Here is a 22497-nt window from a genome sequence, read left to right on the forward strand (position 1 = left end):
TTGTTATATCATATGTATGAAATTCCACGTTCACTAGAAGTAAATATCTCTACTCCCAGCCCTAAGAAGAGGGTTGGTTGCTGACCTATCTGAATCAAAAGCACCCGAACACAGTTTACTCGTAACTGGTTATATATATTAATTACGAGTGTTGATGGTTTTTTTTACTAACATAATTATTTACTAGTCTATAATAAACATTATTGGACTGACCATGAAACGAATTTCTAGAAAATGAAGTAAAATATTTGTACTTTGTATATGAGATAGATAATTAAGGTAAGTAGATGGTTACAGTGCTCGCCTATCAATCAAAGGTTTGCTGGTTTGATCCTGAAAAATCAGAAACTTTTTAACATTTTGACATTTTACCCATCTGTCCTTGTTGGGATTATGATTGACATTGAAAGCGACTACGTCACTATACCTATCATCTGTGGAAGAATCATAATCACGTGACTGGTCAGTGATGACGTAACTGGCCACTAGGACCGGTTGTATACAAGCTATTTGATACTAAAACTGAATTAACTGTTGCTAGACGTTACCCAACCGTTGCACCAAATATGAAACAGGTCAATGACATACTACATCTGCTACAACTCAGGTTTGGTCAGTTAAATTTATGACTTTATTGTGAATAATTTACAGGTTTTTTTCTGGCTCACCTAGTACTGAAGGAGTATGTAAGGTGTTGGTATATTGAAAATCGTTACTGAAATGCAAAAGTAGGCGTTAAAAATTCCATGAAGCAAAGACGTGATAAAGAAAATGTTTATTAATTTACTCATTCATAATTCCTGACTTATTTTTCTGTGTGACACGATCTTGTAGTCTTGTTAGTGACTAAGGCCGACATATTCCTTAGACACAGCTGTTAATTAATAGCCCATACAGATAATGGCAACTAAGGGACCTACAGTTTATAGTGGAATAAATTACTTTGAGAAGTGATAGATGAAAAAATGCGTTTAAAGTTTATTTTCTAAACATAAAATAAATGCAGAACCGGTTTAGGTTACCTATGTAGTTTGTATCTTTTTGCCATAAGATGTTCAGGTTAACCAAAGTCTGGCTGAATTAGTTTGGGTCTACTTCTACGATTGACACAGAAAATCGTCACCACGGACAGCAGTGACAGTCAACAAAGTCTACAGAAATCATTGACATTATAATTTTGTACTATTTACAGCTGAAAACCCCGTAAATATACCTTGAGCCAACGAAATGGACCATATAGTTTGAGTAGAGCGACTAACAAATGCGTTTACGGCCGTATCGTGTCTATATAAATGACTCTACTTACTTATCTCTTTCATTTCATTCCAGCAATGGAAGAAAACACAGCTCAAGATGAAGAGTGTTCATCACTGAGCTAGTGATACAACTGGAGGAAGCATTCAATGAGAGAATGAGAGACGTTGGCCACCATTTGTAGTGAGGATAAAGTACATTGTATTTGAGACATTTGAACTAAGGGATTGTGGGATTGTATATACAAAGCCATTTATTAGCCAATGAGATGATTCCCCTAGCTGGTACCAACATAACAAAACATTTTACAGCGTCTCAATTCGCCGCTTCAGTACTCCCTCAAGTAGTATTCTAGCTCAGTCGTGTTCACCTCATACCGTATATTTCCCAGCTGATGTTAATCAAGCAGCTGTCACTTAAGGGAGTTAGTCTCTATAAGGTTAATTGGTTGCCATATCTCGTGCCATGTTACCCATCCCTTTCCCACTGCATGGCGACCTGCGTGGAATTCCCAAGGCAGAAGACGTGCCTAGCTACCGGAGCTTCTAGTCTTCCTGACACATACAATGGATAACTAAATTCCTGAAGATTTAGGGCGGAAACCACTACCATTGAATATATACCCTATAGGGTATATATTATAGGGTATATAGAGTATATATCCAATGCCACTACCAACAAGTTAAGCTTAACAATTGTTAAACTTTATCCAACACCAATGGTTTGGTTCTTGCGCTAAAACACGAAAGAACTCTGCTCATTCAAGTTGTTTTTTCAAATGTTCAAAGTTTTCAGGTTAGGCCATCTTCATCTGTGATTTAACTTCGGGCTTTTGTATCATTTATGTTCACAGATTACGTTTTTAATATTCAAGGTTGTTTTAAGCTATCTGTGATCCAACCATGGGAAAATTGTAAAATGTACAGTTTTGACCCTAGAGATTTGTTAAGTTTTCACATTCTAAAATCGGTGATATTTAATTACTGGCAGCTCCTCATGTTATTTCATTTCTTATATTAATTTAGTTTAGGTCAAATTGTATTACATATAACGTATACAGGCAATTCTCCTACAGTGGAACATAGATGAACTAGACAAACAGTCTCACATGGGGATTATCAAATAAGACTTGTTATCAAGGATGACTTCTTATCGAGGTTTTCAACAGCATATAATTACAGGTAATGTTTTTGCATCACACGTGTTTAACAAAGAATGTTTTTTTCTATAACGAGGGTCTTGTTATTGATTAAGGTTCCACTGTATATTCATTTTGTACCATGGCAATGTGAATTACGATATTATATTGTATAAGGCCTGAATAAAAGAATATTCATTGACTATTCACTGCAGTGGAAACTACCATCTTGTCAGCGTCGGTACAACTGAGGAAATGTAAAAAAGACAGTTTCTTCACTTCGTCTCCGTAGCCACGTAGCATCGGACAATCTGTTCTGTTCTCCTAGTTGTAAAGACCGGTTTTGCTATGGGCAATGACCAAATGACCACTCTCCCGTGCCCGCTATCACGATTTCCTACGGCAATTATTCGATTTTGAGCCCAGCAGAAAATGAACACTTTGTAAGTGGAATGTGAATTGGTGGTTTTGCTCCATCTTGGTTTACATACAGGAAGTCGGATGTAATAATGAAAACTTCTATATGTCAGCACTCAGAAATCATGTATTGCACCAAAAAGAGTTTTAGAAATAAAATTTTTGGAGATGAAAATCTCAAATTCTAATGGTGATAAAATGCGTCGATTATTATAAAACGTACAATAAAACCAAAAGGTTGATATATATAGTCTATATTAAATAAAAATATATTATACATACAATGAACAGCCCCTCAAGTGTTGTGGTTAACATTACAATTCGTTTTTTTAACGGGCTTAACAATGGGATTAGTATACTTTTCGTTTTTTTTTACAAAAAACTATCGTAGATTTATTTGACAAAACTAGGGGCAGAACCTTGATGGCATTTCAAAAGTCTTTTAATTAATGGAAAATCAACGTGCCACAACCAATCAAACGACACCTTAAACATGGTGATCGATTGCTTGACAGCTTCAAATCAACTATCACAAAAGTCATGTTTGCATATTAAATACATAATAAATACTATGGATTCCAAATAATATATTTCGATAAAACTGTGTTGAAATAAATAAAACTATTTATCTAATTTTGGGTAAAATTTTCAGCTCAGGTTTAGTAGGTTATCAGCCGGAACAATTAAACAGTAACTCAATTATTTAGCCAGGTTGACAATATATATGCATCAGCCAAGTCAACTTAGTCAACTTACTAAGACTTACTATTAACTAACATGTGATACAAACGCGCAAACATATAGAAACCATTCCTCTCTACGATTCAATAAATTAATTACTATTCGGTTGCTTGTAGAAAATGTGTTGACAATCAAATACAGAACCGTGAGCCTCAAACATAGTTTATTTCATCACAACCATCGTAGAGTCGTCAGACCATAACTAATCCTTGGGAACTTATCGCAATCCAAGTAATAGTCCAGGAGCTGAGGGGGGTTGAGCATGCATGAAAGTAGTACGCAATGTTATTGCTGATTATTGTAATATGGACTGTGGTGATCAAAATTACGTATGTCGCCTATTTCAAAAGTGGTCGATAAGGTGGGGGGGAGGGGGCAAACATGGCGGTTTGCGCTATGCGTTAAAACGCTGATAGTTCGAAAACGGTAAAAGATAGAACATCGGTTAAAACGTCGTTGTAATCCTAAAAATGTGGACAACAATAATGGTCATTGGGTCCGAGGTCGTATCTCTAAAAATAAACAAGTTATTGTATAAAATATGTAAAAATGGACTTTTCGTGTAGTTTTTTTTACCGAAAGTAGAATTAATTTGTGAGTATCGCAAAGAAGTAATATCAAATATCTTTGCTGATAGTTGTAATATGGACTGTGGTGATACGAAATACGCATGTCGCCTACTTTTCAGGTGGTCGAGAACTTGGGGGGAGGGGGGCAAAGATGGCGGAACGCGCTATACATCGAAATGACTGTAGCTCGAGAACGGTACGAGATAGAACATCGGTTAAAACGTAGTTTTAATCCAAAGAATATTACCAATAGAAAAGGTCATTGGGTAAAAAGTCGTATATTAACTAATAAAAAAGTTATAACAATAATAAGTTTAACAAAATCTACATCGTACAGCTATTTTTTACATTTTTTTATTTTTTTCGTGTTTTACATTTTAAACCAAATGTATTCGTAATAATATATTTTTTTCTTATAAGAAAATGCATCTAGTTAATATTTAGCCGAGTAATTAAGTAATTACACTATTATTTATCAAAAATCCATACGATTTTCGAAAAAAATAGCTGTACGATGTAGATTTTGTTAAACTTATTATTGTTATAACTTTTTTATTAGTTAAGATACGACTTTTTACCCGATAACCTTTTCTATTGGTAATATTTTTTGGATTAAAACTACGTTTTAACCGATGTCCTATCTCGTACCGTTCTCGAGCTACAGTCATTTCGATGTATAGCGCGTTCCGCCATCTTTGCCCCCCTCCCCCCAAGTTCTCGACCACCTGAAAAGTAGGCGACATGCGTATTTTGTATCACCACAGTCCATATTACAACTATCAGCAAAGATATTTGATATTACTTCTTTGCGACACTCACAAATTAATTCTACTTTCGGTAAAAAATCTACACGAAAAGTCCATTTTTACATATTTTATACAATAACTTGTTTATTTATAGAGATACGACCTCGGACCCAATGACCATTATTGTTGGCCACATTTTTAGGATTACAACGACGTTTTAACCGATGTTCTATCTTTTACCGTTTTCGAACTATCAGCGTTTTAACGCATAGCGCAAACCGCCATGTTTGCCCCCTCCCCCCCACCTTATCGACCACTTTTGAAATAGGCGACATACGTAATTTTGATCACCATAGTCCATATTACAATAATCAGCAATAACATTGCGTACTACTTTCATGCATGCTCAACCCCCCTCAGCTCCTGGACTATAAGGCTTACAACAGTTTTCCATCGCTTCTTTGACACCTCCGAATACATAGCTGAATAATTTGATCTGTAATATCTTAGTGTTTGGAAAGTTATTTTAAGTATCTAATTTAGTGACGTTATTGGTTATCAATCCAAGCAAATATTTCTTCTTTACACGTAAAATAAAAATTATTTCAACAAGATTTATTGTAAGTTAATCTAAAAATTAAATTAATAAAATAAATGGGATTAACTGGAAATCTGCTTGAGAAGGACTAACACCGGTCACAGTTAAGAACAAACTGCACAGTTTATTAATTAGTAATCCTTAAGAATTATTGCACGTCTTAACAATTAAGTCATTTTTAATGCGTCGTAAAAATCAAGGTCTTTTAAACGCATTTCAACTACTAATTATCAAGAGCCAAGCAAACGTGCTCGTTGAAGCAAACACATTAAATCATTCAAAACATTTCATTGGTGTTTTGTTTATTGGGTATGCTTGTTGGTTTCTTGTATTGGGCTTTTTTTAGTCCGAACAGCATATTTACATGATACAATTTTCAATACTATCTATCAATATGTTAGTTAACTTATAAATTGTATTTACCTAAACTTAAATTCTATTTTTACATATTTCCAAGTGGGTATACGACATGACAGTTATTGAAACAACATGTAAACATCACATAGTCTTGTAAAATCATAAAAAGATCAAATTTTTGTTTTATAATATTATAATTACGTTTGGTTAACACCTACGTCATCGACACTAGTGTAAAACAATCTTACTCTAGCGAAACCGAAACCTCATCACTAGACATGGACCATTTGGTTGGAATTAAATTTCATCACGAAAAGACATTTTTCCTTATGAGGTACCCCCTCACCATTGCCGTCCACCGGTGTGGTCTACAGGTACCCGCTCTGCCCCATTTAGATAATTATGACATGTCTTAAGTGATGAATGTGCAAGTCGTTTCTCTAATAATGGTTATTAATGGGAGTGCAAAACTTATACCCTTCTAGACGTAAGGGTGGTAAGTGGATGCAATTAGAAGAATTAGAAATGTGTTTACCTAGAACAACATGTAGAATCGAGTCGGTTTCTTGAAAAGCAACTGAATTTCATCAAAGGTGAAATGAAAATTGTTTCTTGAGATAATTTTCAAGAGCTCATAAAGCTTCCGTAAAAACAGTTGAGGTAATATCTTTCGTGATTTACTGTATATTTCATCTAAATTTTGGATTGATAAAGTGAAACTTTTGTTTGAACATAACAATACAGTAATGTGGATTTGCGTGAATAAAATAAGCCAACCACAGATGCCACCGGAATTTATTAAGGGTCCCATAAATGTGTTTTTTTTTCAGAATTCAACCTATGATAAGTTTTAATTGTTTTATTGCAGTAAAATTAGGCGGAAAGGACACAGTTATGATGATTAGTATTGAACGTAAGTATAAGTTCAGGTTTGGTCAAGGTGTACGTATGTAAGAAAAGAGCATAAAATTTAAAATAATCACAGGATCTAGGGAAAGTAATATATCTTTCAAGAATAATACATGCAACTACTCGTAAAAACCCCAACAAGCCTTTGCACGTTTTAAAAAACCTTCGTTTAAAACTAGCTTTTTATTTAGGTAATCATAATGAAAGCAAATCCAAAGGTGGACGGCATTTAAGTGTACTGTATGTTGCATACAGCACGCTTAGGGTGAGATTTTAGGTATCTATAATCCTATAATTCAATATTAACTACTACAATGAAAGTAAAATGTAGCCTGTTCCATTGTTATGGACTCGTCATTCAAGTTACTAGTCCATAGGTTATTCATATAATAAATTGGCTTTTTATCTGCAAAGAAAAGCACTTTTGGATTATAACGATAGTTCCGTAATAGGTTGTTAAGTAATTGTGATGCTTTTCCATACAAATGAATGACTACTAAAGAAGGTAAAAGAAGGTCGAGAATACAGAAGAAAATGTAAAAAGTGTATGGCATAATTCAATTTTCGTTAATATTCACAAATTTCTACAGACGGAACTGATGTTCTCCAGTTAGATGAAATCAACGTGATATTCAGCATTGCCTCGATATCCAAAACGGGTTGGAAATCATGGCTTCCCTACAATTTCTGAAGATAATAGAAAGGTTGGGATTGAGAATAAATTACTTTGACCCATGTGTCATTGTTTCCAGTGTCTGAAGATTTCTTTTAGTTTTCTTGAGAATAGGTTCCCCCATTGCGGAAATGTTTAGTAGTGGGGTAATAGGATTAATATTTTGTAACTTGTTATTTTTAATTATTTACCTAAGCAAAATGTACAAAACAATCGTAATGAATTATAATGCTATACTTTTTAAGGAGGCTTATCCTAATACTATATCAAAGTCAATACAGTTATCGTAGTACCGAGAATAATACATTTCTTTAAATCATGAACATTTTGAAAACACAGAGTTTTAAGTACTGTGGAACAGAAACGTTTGGTACTACTGTAATGCAATTTGCACTTAATTCCTATTTCTAAAGCTTAGGCCTATAAACTATATATTGTTTGATTTACAAAATCAGAAAAATGTAAAAATATTTCTAGAGGTGGTACGTTCTTACTCTCTACCACTTACTATTGACAGACTTAAGAAAACAACGTTAAGGGGCAAAGTGATTGTAGTATGTATAATGGAACCTGTCTCGTGACCCTCCATCTGGACCTTGAACCCATGTAGACCTGGCAGGTGACAAGTGCCATCAGACAGACATTAGTAGCCATAGGACCACAAATCAAGCAGTTAAAACCGCAACATATTTTATAGCAATTATATCTAGTTTATCTCGTTTTTGTTTTTTCGGTTTTGAACTCTTTCTGTAAATGAGTAAAATAATCAATTTATTCTACATTTTATACTTTTACGGATCTATAATATTACGTTATTAGATTAAAATGTTACTCACTTGGTTTTTGAAAGAAGTGTAGATCTCAATACATGGGTCAGCGTCTGTGAAAAACAACAGAAACTGTTATTAAAGATTTATAAGTTCCAGAACAATTTTTCGCTGTTAAATATTAACAATGACGATTTCGTGTTACGGTTCTATCTCACGCAATAGACGTATTAAAAAGCTATCATATTCGGTATGAATATTGAACAGTACTTTACAAAACCAAACTAACTTTAGACATTTGTTTAAAATATGATTAACACAATGGTTTCTGACAATAATTCAATTCAATTACTTTTCTAAACTGTCATGTAATTAAATATATGAGTGCGCTGAGCTGCAGATACAGTATTCAAAACATTTTCTTCATATCGACTTATAACGATAAACTTAACTTTGTGATAAATTAAACAAAAACGAGCTGTTATACCCGTGCTTTGCAACGGGAAGAAAATGTGACCTAGGCAGCCATTACAGTGTTATATATAGTGGTGCTGATGTTACTGTTAAAATACTGCAACTCTAAGATTTAGTTTGAAAGAAAAAAAAGTTTTTAAAAGTGTAAACCTGCTTACTTTCAAACCGTACTTTTCATGTCAATAGATCCAAATCTTAGACACACCTAGTGTAGCAATAACTTCAATTACGGTACTTGATATTCATGCTTCATGAATGAGACGTTTTACCATAATTCTTCAATTTTAGTCAAGCCTCTTTACATGCAGCTTAGTGTATATATTACAAATGAAACTGTGATCAATACTCTACAAAACATATACTACCTTTCTTTTAACCAAACATAACCCTCTTACTACCAAATAAAGCATCACAAACATCTTTTTTCGAGTAAACAATCGCCAGTTAATTGTATTGACCAGCTGTTTTATAATTTAAACCATGGTGAAAGGATAAATATAGGTGTCATACTCCCGTCATAGGATGACGTCACCCAGATTGCAAACAGAAAATCACCTGATTGTAAATGTCACATATAAAGTATATATTTGTTTTGATTTTGGATTGTTATGGTTTTATATTTTTTTCTAAATATTAAAATGGCTTTTGCAATCTGGGTGACGTCAGCACATGACTAAAATGTTTTTCCTTACACCAATCACCATGCATTTAAACTTTTGAAGCATATCACTTTGGAAATCGGCCTGTAGGACAGAGCCCTAAAGAATTTGTCCATACCGATAATCCGTCGGCAAATCTACACCATCTAAGCTTCTTTTTGATTTACCATATGTCTTTATTTTACTTGGTAAATTATCTTAACCGTTTACTTAAATATCACTTTGTATTACATTGTATCACTTTAATAATATAATAGATATCCACGAATATTTTATTATTGCTCTCACTGCAAGAGGGACTGAAGACATTGTGACTGCAGAAGACGGCCGACTCAAACAACATACGAAAGATTTCACCTGCAACCGCATACTTATCCCGGCCTTCGCGTTTGCGGTTTGTGGTTGTCAACAATCAACGTCAACAATAGTCATCAGCTGTTGACGTGACGTCATCATCTTATGACGAACACGTCTTAAAGTGTATGAAGAAATACTTACAAACAAACCAAAGACACTATACACTATGCTGTTAGGGCTGGTATTTTTAATGTTGACAACATTATCTTAAATCTGAATCCGAATCGGCGTGCACTCTGGACGTACCGTTATACAGATTATTATTCCGTGCAGCGCTTCAACTTTACCCATTCATTAAAATCTATTATTCGACCAACAACAAAACAAACGACTGACACTAATTAACACCATCTTAAATTAACATCTCATTTTTCACATTCACACTAGAAGTAAAATAGCTTAATTACTATAGTGTGAACATTCTTATCACTGTCTAACACGAAAACATCATTTCATTGACCATAAAACTTAATAATTTCCGTGATATATCTCGGAATGAAGTCCAGAGTACGCTGTTAATAAAACCAAGGCCACTACAGCAGTTGCTGTTACGAATTTTCTGCAATGAGATTACTAAAACCTTGAAACCCTTGATGGTAATGGTTATATGGGAAATGTCAGGATATCACTTGGACATTTAGATGTATTTTTAGTCTGGGAATGGACTTAATAAGCGGGTATAAATATTTATGTGAAGTTGGTAACATGTGTTTAGCTAGATTGGTCGGATTAATGAGTAGTGGAATTTAATGGAGTTTCTTGGTCAATCAAGTTTATTAGCACTTGCGAATTATTTAGTATCTTCTTTGACAAAACTCCATGTAAACTCTGGTTAGCTATAGTAAAATACGGATTGTTGAAGAGAATTTATGTTGGATTCAGTATTCTTACGGGAAAAGTATTTCCAACTTTTAGTCTCAAATGCAAGTTTCAATTATTAGAATTGTTGCAATCGTCGTGCGTCTCATATTTAAACAATTATTCCATCAAGTGGTTTAATACATTCTTACCCAAAAACCAAAACCGTTTTAGAATATTTCCCACATCATGTGTTGTTAGTTTCATGTTGCTCAACTGGTTGCGATGTTATTGTTATTCTTTGCTTCAATAACAGATCAAACGTTGGTAAAGTTATTTATTCCAGTAAATTAAAATCAAATTAGCCCAGCTTCCAAGGAATTGAACCAAAAAGTGTTATAACTAGTTATGTAAAACTCGCTACAACCGTGGAAGAAACCCATCGAAAACACAAGGCCAAACACACAAAAACTGGTACCTGTTGAACAAATGACCTTGCTGAAACCTTATTCTACCAGCTGCACTGATGTACACAATGGATTTTCGGGAATGCTTTTAGTGGTTTCTTCCACGTCATTGGTCAATGCCTGTGTTGAATATATCATTCCGCCTTTAAACTTACGTATGGAATTATACAAAGTTTGCTCATCAGCTGTTTATTTGTCAATATGCCTTTTCACAACGTTCATAACAGCCTTGGTGAATACTTCTTCAAGAAGAAGATGAATTGTGCAAGCGACGAATGACTGGCGAGAAGTCTTTGTCACTGAATAAGTGAAGTCCAGGACTGACTGAGTTGATTTTCAAAAGAACTAGTAGGGATGAAATCCATCAAAAAATATTTCAAAACTTTCTAAGGACCGACACCAGCAATAAAAGCATCTAAAGGACCTATGAGGGCTTTAACGTTGAGAAATACAGGGGCGTACATCGTCAAAAAATACTGTTTACATCAACAGCCGTCTTTAATCAAGTTTTTAACAATTATTCTTGTGGGGAGTATCCATTTAACACTCGTTCATCGGTTATTTTCGTTTTACAACTAATGTGTCGTTTTCGCAACTTAATGTGCTGTATGCATACAAATCTAATCTTATCTAATAGAATGAAAATGAGAATTTCTCATGTTTAAAAGACAAAATACTGTGCACTTTTTACAATACTAGATTTTATTTCATAATTACGATCAATATAACATCAAACTTCTCAAAGAGTCACAATTCCTAAATACGAGCAGGAAACAAAAATAACAAATGAGTTTGCAAAACACACAAAGAAGAATCAAAACTAAACCAATCCTTTGTTAGAGCATGAAGTTTTCCGACTCAATTATCATTTATGCCAAATCCTTGGAAAACAAAAAAGACAAAAGCAAACAGAGGAAGCAGAGAATGTTACCATTAACAGACAAGTTGGCCAACAATGACTAGTGATTCACTGGGGTGGTTAGCAAGGTTACGTAGCGAAACTCTCCATCGTCATCAGTGTTGGTCGAGTCATTGTTATTGTGCATTGTTGTTGTTCCTGGTCTCTGTTCAGTTTCACTTCTCCATCTGTCGGTTAAACGATCTTGACGTGTTACATTTACAATGTTCTTGCATTATTGTTGCATTGTTCACAATGTTTTTGAATTGTTGTTCTTATGATAAAAACCATGAATAACACAAATACAAGTTTGGATTATGTTCACTCACTGTGATACCTCTGTTTTCAGCAGTAACATAATTTGACTCTTGATAAATATTACGCTTTCTAAAAGATAATTTAGATATTTAAATTTTTTTTGTTAAACTCAATTACTGAACAGCACTACAACAGCCTAGAAGAAGTTTATAAGCTTAGAAGCTTGTCTTATGAGCTAGCGATATACCGTCATAGAAAAATGAATGGATTTTATATTAGATTCAAGTAGTTCAGCCATTGTAGAAAAAAGTGTTTTTCAACTCTCTGATAGATTACCATTGCTTAGAAAAACAAGTCAGTACAATTATAGTGGGCATGGTTCAGACCAAAGACTTGCATCGGTGACAGATGTCACGTTAAAAGCCTGGGCGTAATTTAGGCGTTCAATTTCATCACCGAACAAGACATTTTTACAAACGATTGGATCACACATTTAAACGCGTTTTAAACTTAGTATGAACCTAACATAACGTCTATTGAAAGAGGTTCTTGCAGTCGATTAAACTTTTACGCCGTATATTGATACCAGCTACACTCCTTATAAAGTGCATGTGGCCATTCCGCTTAGATATTTAATAGTCTGGTTGTACATTCAATCTTAATATGCTGATGAACCTTCGGCTATTAAACGTTACAAGGTAACCATCGTCATCTGCTGTTTATTCCACCTGTCGGCATAAATGAATAACCTACAAAGAATAATTGAATAAGGCATTGCATACCTACAAGTCAAGAAATTTCATTTTTCGATCTTCTATGCCTCAAACTCTCACAATACCATCAACAGAACATTATTCTTTGTGAGGTACACCCACAACCAAGTTCCATCAATCTCCAAAGTAACCTTAAGAGTCAGTGAAAGTCTTTCCCAGGCGTCTGATGATGCTGATGAAGATTTCTGCATGACGACAGCTAAAACGACGCCATTTCCGGATGATGGCTGTGAACATAAAGCTAACGGCGTTGTGAAACAAGTGAATCTGATGACTTGAAGTTTCTCCGTCACCACTCGACATTACGTATTCACCAATCATCGTCAATCTCTATACGCCACCGTACAAGACTGAGTACTTTCTCTATGAAGGGAATCTGATTTGATATTATATCGTCCATGACGCTCATCATAGCTCGTTATTTTGAAGTGCACAATCTACATTCATTGCAAACATCGCGTCACTACTGCCTGCAGCTGGAAGTGCCTTTCCATTCCTCGTCAGCATTTTCCTTAGTGTTTGGCTGTTTCGTCATCAAAGGCTATACTGTGTGGAACTACTTTAGACCATATTACAAAACAAGTAATTGTTGGGGGTGCTAGCCGAGTGGTTAGTGTCTCGGACTTTGTTGCAGGGACGGGTTCAATTCCCGGCACATCCACAAAACTTTAGTAGCCTATAATAAATTTGGACCGCTTTCCCTTAAAATTGTAAAGAATGGCCACTGGCGTACAACAAACCTTGCTTCATAAATGCAAAACTGTGGTACGTTTAACTGTAGATGTAGTACGGTGTTGTTAACATTTTCACTTTCATACTAAATTTTGTGAGAGGTTTATAAATATTTCGTGGTTAAACGGAGCCTTTGACAGAGTTGGTATGCTATGTTTTCTGTTTTACTCGGTAAATTTGTCAGATTACCACGTGTCCAAGAGGGGAAATAAATGTTTTTAGCTAACAATGAAACTCTTGTGTTGTGTTCAGTTACTGTATGTGTTTTACAATATAACAACTGACTACATCCATTTTATACAGTTGTATGTGTATACTTGAGTATCTAAAGCCAGTGAAACTGCAGAAGACCTTGTATCTATAAATTTGTTAACCGCCTTGAATGTTCTTTTTTTGCCTTTTATACCAATGCCGTTGATGTACATCCCGAAACAATACATACCTAGTTTTATGTTGAAATGTAGAATAGTCCTACTACTAATATTAAAGCGGTGCATTTCTTTAGTTTCAGAAGTTGTTGTTCATTAAACACAAGCGCATAGTAGTAATTGACGAACAATAATCATGATAAACATAATCCGAAAAGTAATTATAGGTTAGACACTTCAATATAAATCGTTTCAACCTTTGAAACAGGTTGTTGCAAAATTGTATGGCTCGTTAGCTACCGCACGAAACTTTCACGGTAATTGAAAATCGAGAACTGAATAGATGTTAAGTAGAAATCAATCGTACATTGGACGAGTCTTGTTATTGCTAGAATTCATTCTGTTCTGCTCTTCTATCTTCGGTAGGCTGGGGAATGAACTGGTCTACTCTTGACTCTTGATTCTGGACTCTAAGAGCGCGGCCCTGAGGTCTCGGGTTCAAACCCCGCCTATCACCAATGGATAGAATCCAAGTGATTTTGTCGCAACCTCTAGGTCTAGCCTGAAGTAGGGCTAATGTGAAAACAATCCCGGGCTCGTGCCTAGCGCCTTAAGACAAAATAAGTAGGCTAAGTATTAAAGTATGCATTTACTCTGACAAGCAGTACTGGTGCTTGCTTTTTACAATTTTTATGCTGTATTGGTGCATGTTTCACTGGTAGCATTTATTGTGCTTGATATTTACATTTGACATTGATTTCTAACGTGTTAATCGCTTTGCACCACAAAGTTGTTCTTCTCTAGTCTTTCAATTCTCCGGACGTGAATGAAATGGTAAACTTTCACTTTTTGTTCAATGCCCAGATAGAGTCATAAATGTACATTATTCAACAGTAAACTACTTTCTAGCGAACACTAGGCAAGGTTTGAGCTACTAGACTGAAACGTTAAAGTAGGAACGTATATCGAGAATACTCTAATATGGATAGTTTACTTTTAACCATGTAGGCTACCTATTGTTTTAATGGTTAATATTATGAAATAATCTATAGGCCTATAGGCTAACAATTTTTTTGTTATCAAAATTTATAAAATACCTCATGAAAGGAATGAATATGTTGATCGATGTTTTAGGCAATCCATAGTAGACAAATCCGTTGAAAACCAAATTCTTATTTCACTACACAACTTATTTTAAAATTTAACATTGGTCTTATTGGCTACTAAGTTATCATGTTGTTTGAACAAATTAACAAGGAAATGGTAAACAGAAGACTTGTAACATGTGTTTATAACGAGCCATCCACATAATACTAGCAAATTGCAAAATACAGTACAAAGGGAAAAACATCAGTTGTTACTATTGAGCAAAGATTACTCGATACAGGTGTACAATGAAAATAAACTACCAAGCCATGGCTCGGTCCCCAGGTACTATAAAACGGACTGGCCTAACTTCATTTGGTATTTAACCGTGATTACGTTTGCCATAAAATAAATGTTTTAGCCTAGCTAGAAGTTGAATTTTATAGAATAAATTTCAATTCGCTTCCATTCTAGGTCCTGGGCTGTTCACCAATAACAAAACTAGGTTTGACATACTTTATTTATACAATATTAAGCTCGCATTAGCACCATAACATGTTCATGTCTCGGCATGTATTCGCCATTGTTATGGAAACATGGTCCTGATTTGAGAAGTTTTTATGTGGTATTTACACTGACATTTTTAAGGTTTCTGTAAGGGACGCTCGTATATGTAGTCTAAATGAGGCAACTAACACTTGATTTTCTCACAAACACCATTATACACTTATGTACCAGGAAGAACACAATCATGAGTAACATGATTTTATCTTTAGAAATGCAACACTAATACTGAGTAAGTTAGAGGGAAGAAGAAGGAGGAAGATTGGGGAAGAGGGAGGAAGATGGAGGAAAAGGGAGGAAGAGGGAGGAATAGGGAGGAAGAGGGAGGAATATGGAGGAAGAGGGAGGAAGGGAGAGGAAGAGAGAAAGAGGTGGGAAGAGGGAGAGGGAGGAAAAGGGAAGAGGAAGGAAGAGGGATCAAGATGGAGGAAGAATGTGGAAGAAGGAGGAAGATGGAGGAAGAGGCAAAAGTCAAACATGAAAGGGAGTCTGCAATCAAGATGAAACCAACAAGTCACGAATAGTAGAAACTAATTAATAAAAATCCTCAACCACATAATTATTCCAACTGATTGGCGAAGCGCGAACATAACTGGATGTGGATTGGCGCAATCTCGCCAGACCTACTTGAAACGACTCGTTATAACTAGGAAAGACGCGTTTGACTTTACCATGTACCTTTGTGAGTGGAGGCTGCTTTAGCGTAAATTTAGAATTAGAATCCATATGTAATATGTTCTGATTGAACCTTTTTCTTGAAAATATCTATCAATTAGATAATTTGGGACACACAGACCCTCTCCATCCTTGGACAGGGTTGGAACATTCGCATTTGCTGATTATAGAGTGCGGAGTTTTACTATTTAGCAAATTTCAGTACTTGTTGGTGACGATAGGGTTTTGTTGTTTTGCATGTGGGGTATGTTGTACAGTGGATGTGGTCAGCGTGTCTTCACGTTGTTGTTTATGTGGTTATTGTGGTTGGTGTGAGGTTTCCACAAACAGTAGTACATGCAGACCTGTAGCTGTAAATCGACCATATAGATCAGATACTTTACTACGTTCCATTGTATGGTTCTCTATAACAATGAAATTTATTATTTGCTTCATATACGTGTGTTTTTTATAAACCATATAGAGACGATCATCGTATTTTCTATATTTTATCTTGTAGACTCAGAAAAATTATAATTGGAAAGATGTCCTCTTCTTCTAGACCCTAGAGTACTTATACATTGTAATATGATGGTGTAATCTTCACGCTAATAACAAACTTCTACCTTTTGATCTCGAAATCACCAAGTTTTTGTTTTTATTTTGTTATTAGATTATATTTTATACTACCTGACACGTTAGGGGGTGTGGTGGAAAATGAGTGAAGGATGAGTTTTGAATTGATAAGATGGTGGTTTTGGTTTCTGTCGAGATCATTATGTTCTTTAGTTATTGTTTATTAGAACTCCGATGAATGATCAAGGAACGACGACTTTACGCCGGATCGACCCGGCGGTCTTCTGGTAGGAGGAGTAATGAAAACCCTTGTCGTTTACAACAATAAGCATTGATTAGCCGGACTAGTTTGATGGAAAAATGCGTCTATAATCATGGAAATTGCGTATGAATAATCGGTTAAAAATACATAGATACTGTTCCAGCGCATCTCGAAATCCAACCTTAGCTGCGGCAGGTTACTACAGTATTATCGTCCGATCTAAATACGGTAATCGAGTGAATCAAAGGATATGATTATGTATGTGCAATAACAATGCCTCAATGGTTACTGGTTATTGGTTATTGAACATTACAACAATTGTGGATTTGATTATTATGGTACGTAATCAATCTCACTCGCTACATAAATTACAATAACATACGCCGTTTCAAAGCAAACATATTTTCCGCATCTGGGCCATAACTCTTAACTAACTACCATAAAATTCAATCTACATCCTTCCAATAGCATAGTGTAGACATAAAAAATTCAAGACTTATCACCAACCTTTTACATTACTTTCCACAGAATATATGATGAATTATAAGTTTGATTTCTGATTCCGGAGCTTAAAGCATCCGATAAGAAAAATAAATAAATGTGCCTAACTAGAATGCATAATGTATGAAAAATACTAACCTACTTTATAACCTACAGTTTCACATTGTTAATTTTGTTTATTATACTTACTAGAAAATTATCAAATACAACAGCTAAGCCTTTCGAAAATCTACCAAAGGAAGTACAGTACTGTAAACTTTAATGATAATTGTTTAACAATAGAAACAAAAATATAAATCAAGAAATTACGTACGGGAATTTAGTAATCAACTAAAACTGAAGTTATACTGTATCAATATTTCCATTTATAACCCAAGCAAAGTTAAACATTTACTGTTAAAAAAGCTGCCAAGATGAATTAAAACATGTAAACATTGTTATTTTCCTATTCTTTCCTCAAAAAGTCGAACAGAAAGAAAAATAATTTGCATAATCTTTCTTTTGAAGATTCCTGAGCTTCGATTCGTATACAGCAATAGTTATACAATCATTCTTATTTCCAATGGAAAAATCACAGAATAATAAACTAACCTGATAGTTCTAAAGAATGTTTTATATTCAACCAGCCACTGGTTATAACAAATTATATTGCACTAAAACAAACGTAAAATATTCTTAAAGACTGCTCAAAAAATAAATTAAATAGAACATTTTACCAATACCATACATCTTATCAATACATCTTAGCCAATAAATGAACGTTTAAATGAGTATAGCATTACATATAGTATAAATAAGTCAACCCTATGCATGTCATTATTATCCAAATGCTGAATTTGTGTCACACACGCCAATGTTTACAGCTGTTACGTTGAGCAAATGGCTTTATACAAAAAGCTAGTGTAGAATGTTAGCGTCGGCTGCTAGACTTTTTAAAATTTTAAACTTATTTTATAAAAAACTGAAACCCTAAACTAAAATTATGGTTTCGACATTCCCTAGTTCTCAAAATATCTTTCTTTCAACACAAAAATCATGAAAATCCGTCAAGTGGTTGATTCAGAATCGTGAAATAAAAATACCCCTGTCACGTTTTTATATATAAGATTGTTTAAACTACCTATTTTATTTTTACTGTTCAGAGCGGAAAATAAAATTTTGAACTAAAATTTTGACCCCTGAAAAAGAATTATTTCTACTGCTTAAATTACTTATTTATCGAACAAATATGATTCTACAAGGTTTTGATTTGAAATTTGTGACACCTTCAAACTTGGTTTCACATTAGATCAATGGATTCCGAATCAGCTTAAAAACAATATCTGCACTCGCATTATATTACGTATATATTTGTACTCACAGAGCTAGGTGAGCATCTCAGTTTGATTAATACAATTAACTATCCAACTAACTGATCATTAACTAGTTTACTTTCTAAAGGATCGTTAACTAATTAAAGATTGTTTAAAACCGCCCCATAGTTAACTTTCAGGATATAATTGCTGAGACGAGGCGACTGCAGCTAAGAACTCGAATTGAAATTATCAATTACCAATTAAGATGAAGACTAATTAGGTTCGTATTTGCTAATTTAAAATCATTGGAAGTTAGTTGGTCTAGTATCAGAGCGCGGGACTTCGTCCCAGAGGTCCTAGGTTCAAGTGGGCTACTGCAAATCACCAATATATAATATAAGAGAAAATGACACAACCTGAAGTAATATGAATAATAATACCAGGCTAGAGCGTATAGTTTACAAAATCAAATGACTCGTACAAATGAGCGAACTTCAATACAGCCAAGCGTTCGTTGCCTTACATTTTATTGTCATGATAAAATTAATGCACCGTAAAATCATATTGAATGGTTTGTAATTAGTTTGTTTGAGGTGTAAGCTGTATGGTCAAGTATGCTTTTGACACAAATTTCATCATCAAATAATTTAATTTCTGCAACTACCTACTTTTATTTTATCAAACATATTTTTACCTCCTGTATTAGGTAAATTTACTTCTGTAATATTTACGACGCAATCACTCTAATAAACTGGAAGAAGAAAAACATACTTGTAGAACTACGGTTTTGTTTTCATTAGATAAAACATACTCCATTAATTAATTGTTGTCTCATTCTAATGGATCAGCTGAAGACAATGTTATTGTTCTTTCTGTCCGGTGCACTGTAAAGGTTGTGTTTTGTTTACAATTTGTTTCTTATTTCAGTCATTCAAAACCTCGTTTAACCAAATAAAACGATCAACTCATAAACACTAACTCGCCCCCTTGTTATTTAACCTAACAGTAAAGCACAAACATGAAATTAACCCTAAAATAATAGAAACAAATTTCGTCAACACTAGCGATCAGTGTCACCGGACATGAACTGGACACGAAAATGAGCTTCAAAATTTACAATGGGATGAGAAGTCTACTTGTGTTGGTTATGGTTGAAACGCTGTATATCTATCTGGTTTTACATTACAGGTCTAGAAATTCTAAATACCTCAACACAAATTCTTTATGCACATAATGTTTCTTAAGGTTTTACCATACTGAAGTAATACTTTTGTGTCACCTATATGAGGAAATCCTCTGTGTATCTGTGATTATAAAACCAAACCCTCTAAACAGATTAAGTTATTTGATGTGGTACAGTGGTACTGAGAGCAGTAAAGCTTACGTACACTAAATCACGAAAACGTGCACTCGCTAGAACTAACATTATCTGATCTGAGTGCATCTGTGAACATAGTGGTTACTGTGACTAGACTATAGTTGTAGATGAAGTAATAATTCACTTTGAAGTCTGCAACGTCACAAGATATCAGCAGGGAAGCGGAAGTAAATTTATCTCCGTACCGTACTGCGAATGCATAATTGTAAAATGTTCATGGACATGGGTATGAGAAATAAAAATTTGGACATTCGAAATATTGTGAAGAGTACACTGTGCATGTACAGTTTGTGATGTGCAATATTATTTACATATGATAATGATATCTCTGACACAGTGGGAAGAGCCACTCTGATTACAGAAGTTTGGATTAGATAAACACATTAGTGCGTATACAGTACTTAGAATAATTGTCATACTTTAGTAAGCTTTTGTAAAACCACCCAAAGTTAATCCTAAATCTTAGCTTTTAGTTCAAACTGTGTTCCAGTATTAGTCTTGATGGAAAATGGTAGTTTTCATCACTAGGAGCGAAAGTGGCTCTTTTTGGTGCGTAATTGAGTTTTACGTAAGTACGAAAATTGTACGGAAATACGATTAAGTGCCAAAAAGACACTTTCGCTCCGTGTGATGAACAACTATTTTCATCATGCTGTGAAAATAACCTTCTAATCGTTACAAAATTATACCACCTATTTCAGGTTATTCAAATTGGTTTTTAGTGTTTACATTTCTCGCTTTTACTAACATAACTTAAAATATCGTGTGATTAGCAGTGTTTCCATAATGCAATTATAACATTTTTGAGGTTAGCGAATCGAAAAATTTACCATGCGTTTTCTGTTCCCTATTTGAAGTGCCAAAAAACGATGATTTTGCGGACGATTTAGAAAACTAAAAATATCTGTTTTCCGGACAGTATGATGAAATAGTATATTTCACTACTAGTCAAGAAAGTACTAAGTAAGTAAATAAGTCTAAGACGAACATTGGAAACACTATCGAGCACCGAAATGGGAATTTCGTGACGAGTATTGAACGATACTTTTTATCACGATGAAAAAAACTACTTCATCAAACTAAAAAAAATCTGATATTTCGTAATTTATTCATTTTTCTAATCTAAAAATAATACGGCTGTACAATTAAAATTAATTTTAGTGTAAAATTCAGCTGATTGTAACTTTGTTGATGTCAGGCAAAGTATTGTTTGTGTAGCGAAAGTAATGTCAGGAAAAGTCAGCTGATCACTATTTGTTTTTTTATTTTTGGCAATTGGGGATTTTCGAAGATCTCAGCGTATGGAAATGGGCTATTTTCGAATACAGAGTGATGAAAACTGTATTATTGGGCTAACAATGTCGTAACGATGACCTTTTTGAATTGGTCAGATATAAATAAGGTTAGTGTACTGGCTGTACTGTATTAGTTTGGCCAAGTCATCAATCTCTATTTGCCAAGCTGACCTCAATTAATTGGTAATATGCATAATCAACACAAGGAAACATCTTCCAAATCACCTTCAATTTAACAATGTATCTAACTTTAATGTTCTATAATGTGTCCATGTGTAAACACGAACATTTTTTATGTCCGAGCTTCACATCTTAAGAGGCTAGTTCTAGCCCAGAACTGTTTTAAACATTACTTCAGGCTAGTCCTAGAGGGTAGCGGAATTATAATATGGATACAATCCATTTGTGATGGCGATTTGAACACAGGACCTCAGGCACCGAAGCCCCAACACTAGACCATCTCCCAAGAACCCGAACATACCAGCTTCTGAGTTTTTTTGACAAGACAAGCCTTTTTGTATACAATATGTATATAATTTCACATGAGTTTCTTAAGCACTTCAATACATTCAATATATTTGATCAAATAGTTTAACGTGCCATTAGCACTCTACTCACACTATACGTTTAGAAAGTTTACAGGATATATTATATACATGTAGCAGTTTTATGTGTATTCCTTAATTAGGGCAAGAACTAAATAATTATTTTATCCAACAAAACTATCTGTACAACACACCAAGAACTTTTCACGCACGGTAGACTATGCATGTCTTTGTTATGGAAACACCAAAACTCACCGCGCAGAGGTATCGAGTACGCAGGCGTAGTGACGGAGTTTGCGCAGTAGACGGTTCCAGCTGCGCGGTCCGACACTGACTGGCGCGATGGCGGCAAACGGACCAAGGCCACCCGCCAAATAGTAATCAGCTG

The 22497-nt window shown here is 34.6% G+C and overlaps 1 protein-coding gene across 2 annotated transcripts in view; it reads right to left on the reverse strand.

The window, feature by feature from the left end:
• The window catches only part of LOC129001087 (alpha-tocopherol transfer protein-like), a 43049-nt gene extending 20592 nt beyond the window's left edge, over positions 1-22457 (reverse strand). Inside the window, exons 1-2 of one of the 2 annotated variants that reach the window (XM_054428258.1) lie at positions 22365-22457; positions 8239-8282 (exon numbers count right to left, since the gene is read on the reverse strand). The gene's annotated coding sequence lies outside the window, so the exon portion shown is untranslated. Of the gene's footprint in view, positions 1-8238; positions 8283-15050; positions 15168-22364 lie in introns of those variants that run through there. The other variant, XM_054428259.1, reaches the window with a different exon arrangement.
• Positions 22458-22497: the final 40 nt, after the last annotated feature.

Source organism: Macrosteles quadrilineatus, unplaced genomic scaffold, assembly GCF_028750875.1.
Source record: "Macrosteles quadrilineatus isolate MER2022 unplaced genomic scaffold, UCM_ALF_1.0 Scaffold_8__2_contigs__length_117827958, whole genome shotgun sequence".
Lineage (NCBI taxonomy): Eukaryota > Metazoa > Arthropoda > Insecta > Hemiptera > Cicadellidae > Macrosteles > Macrosteles quadrilineatus.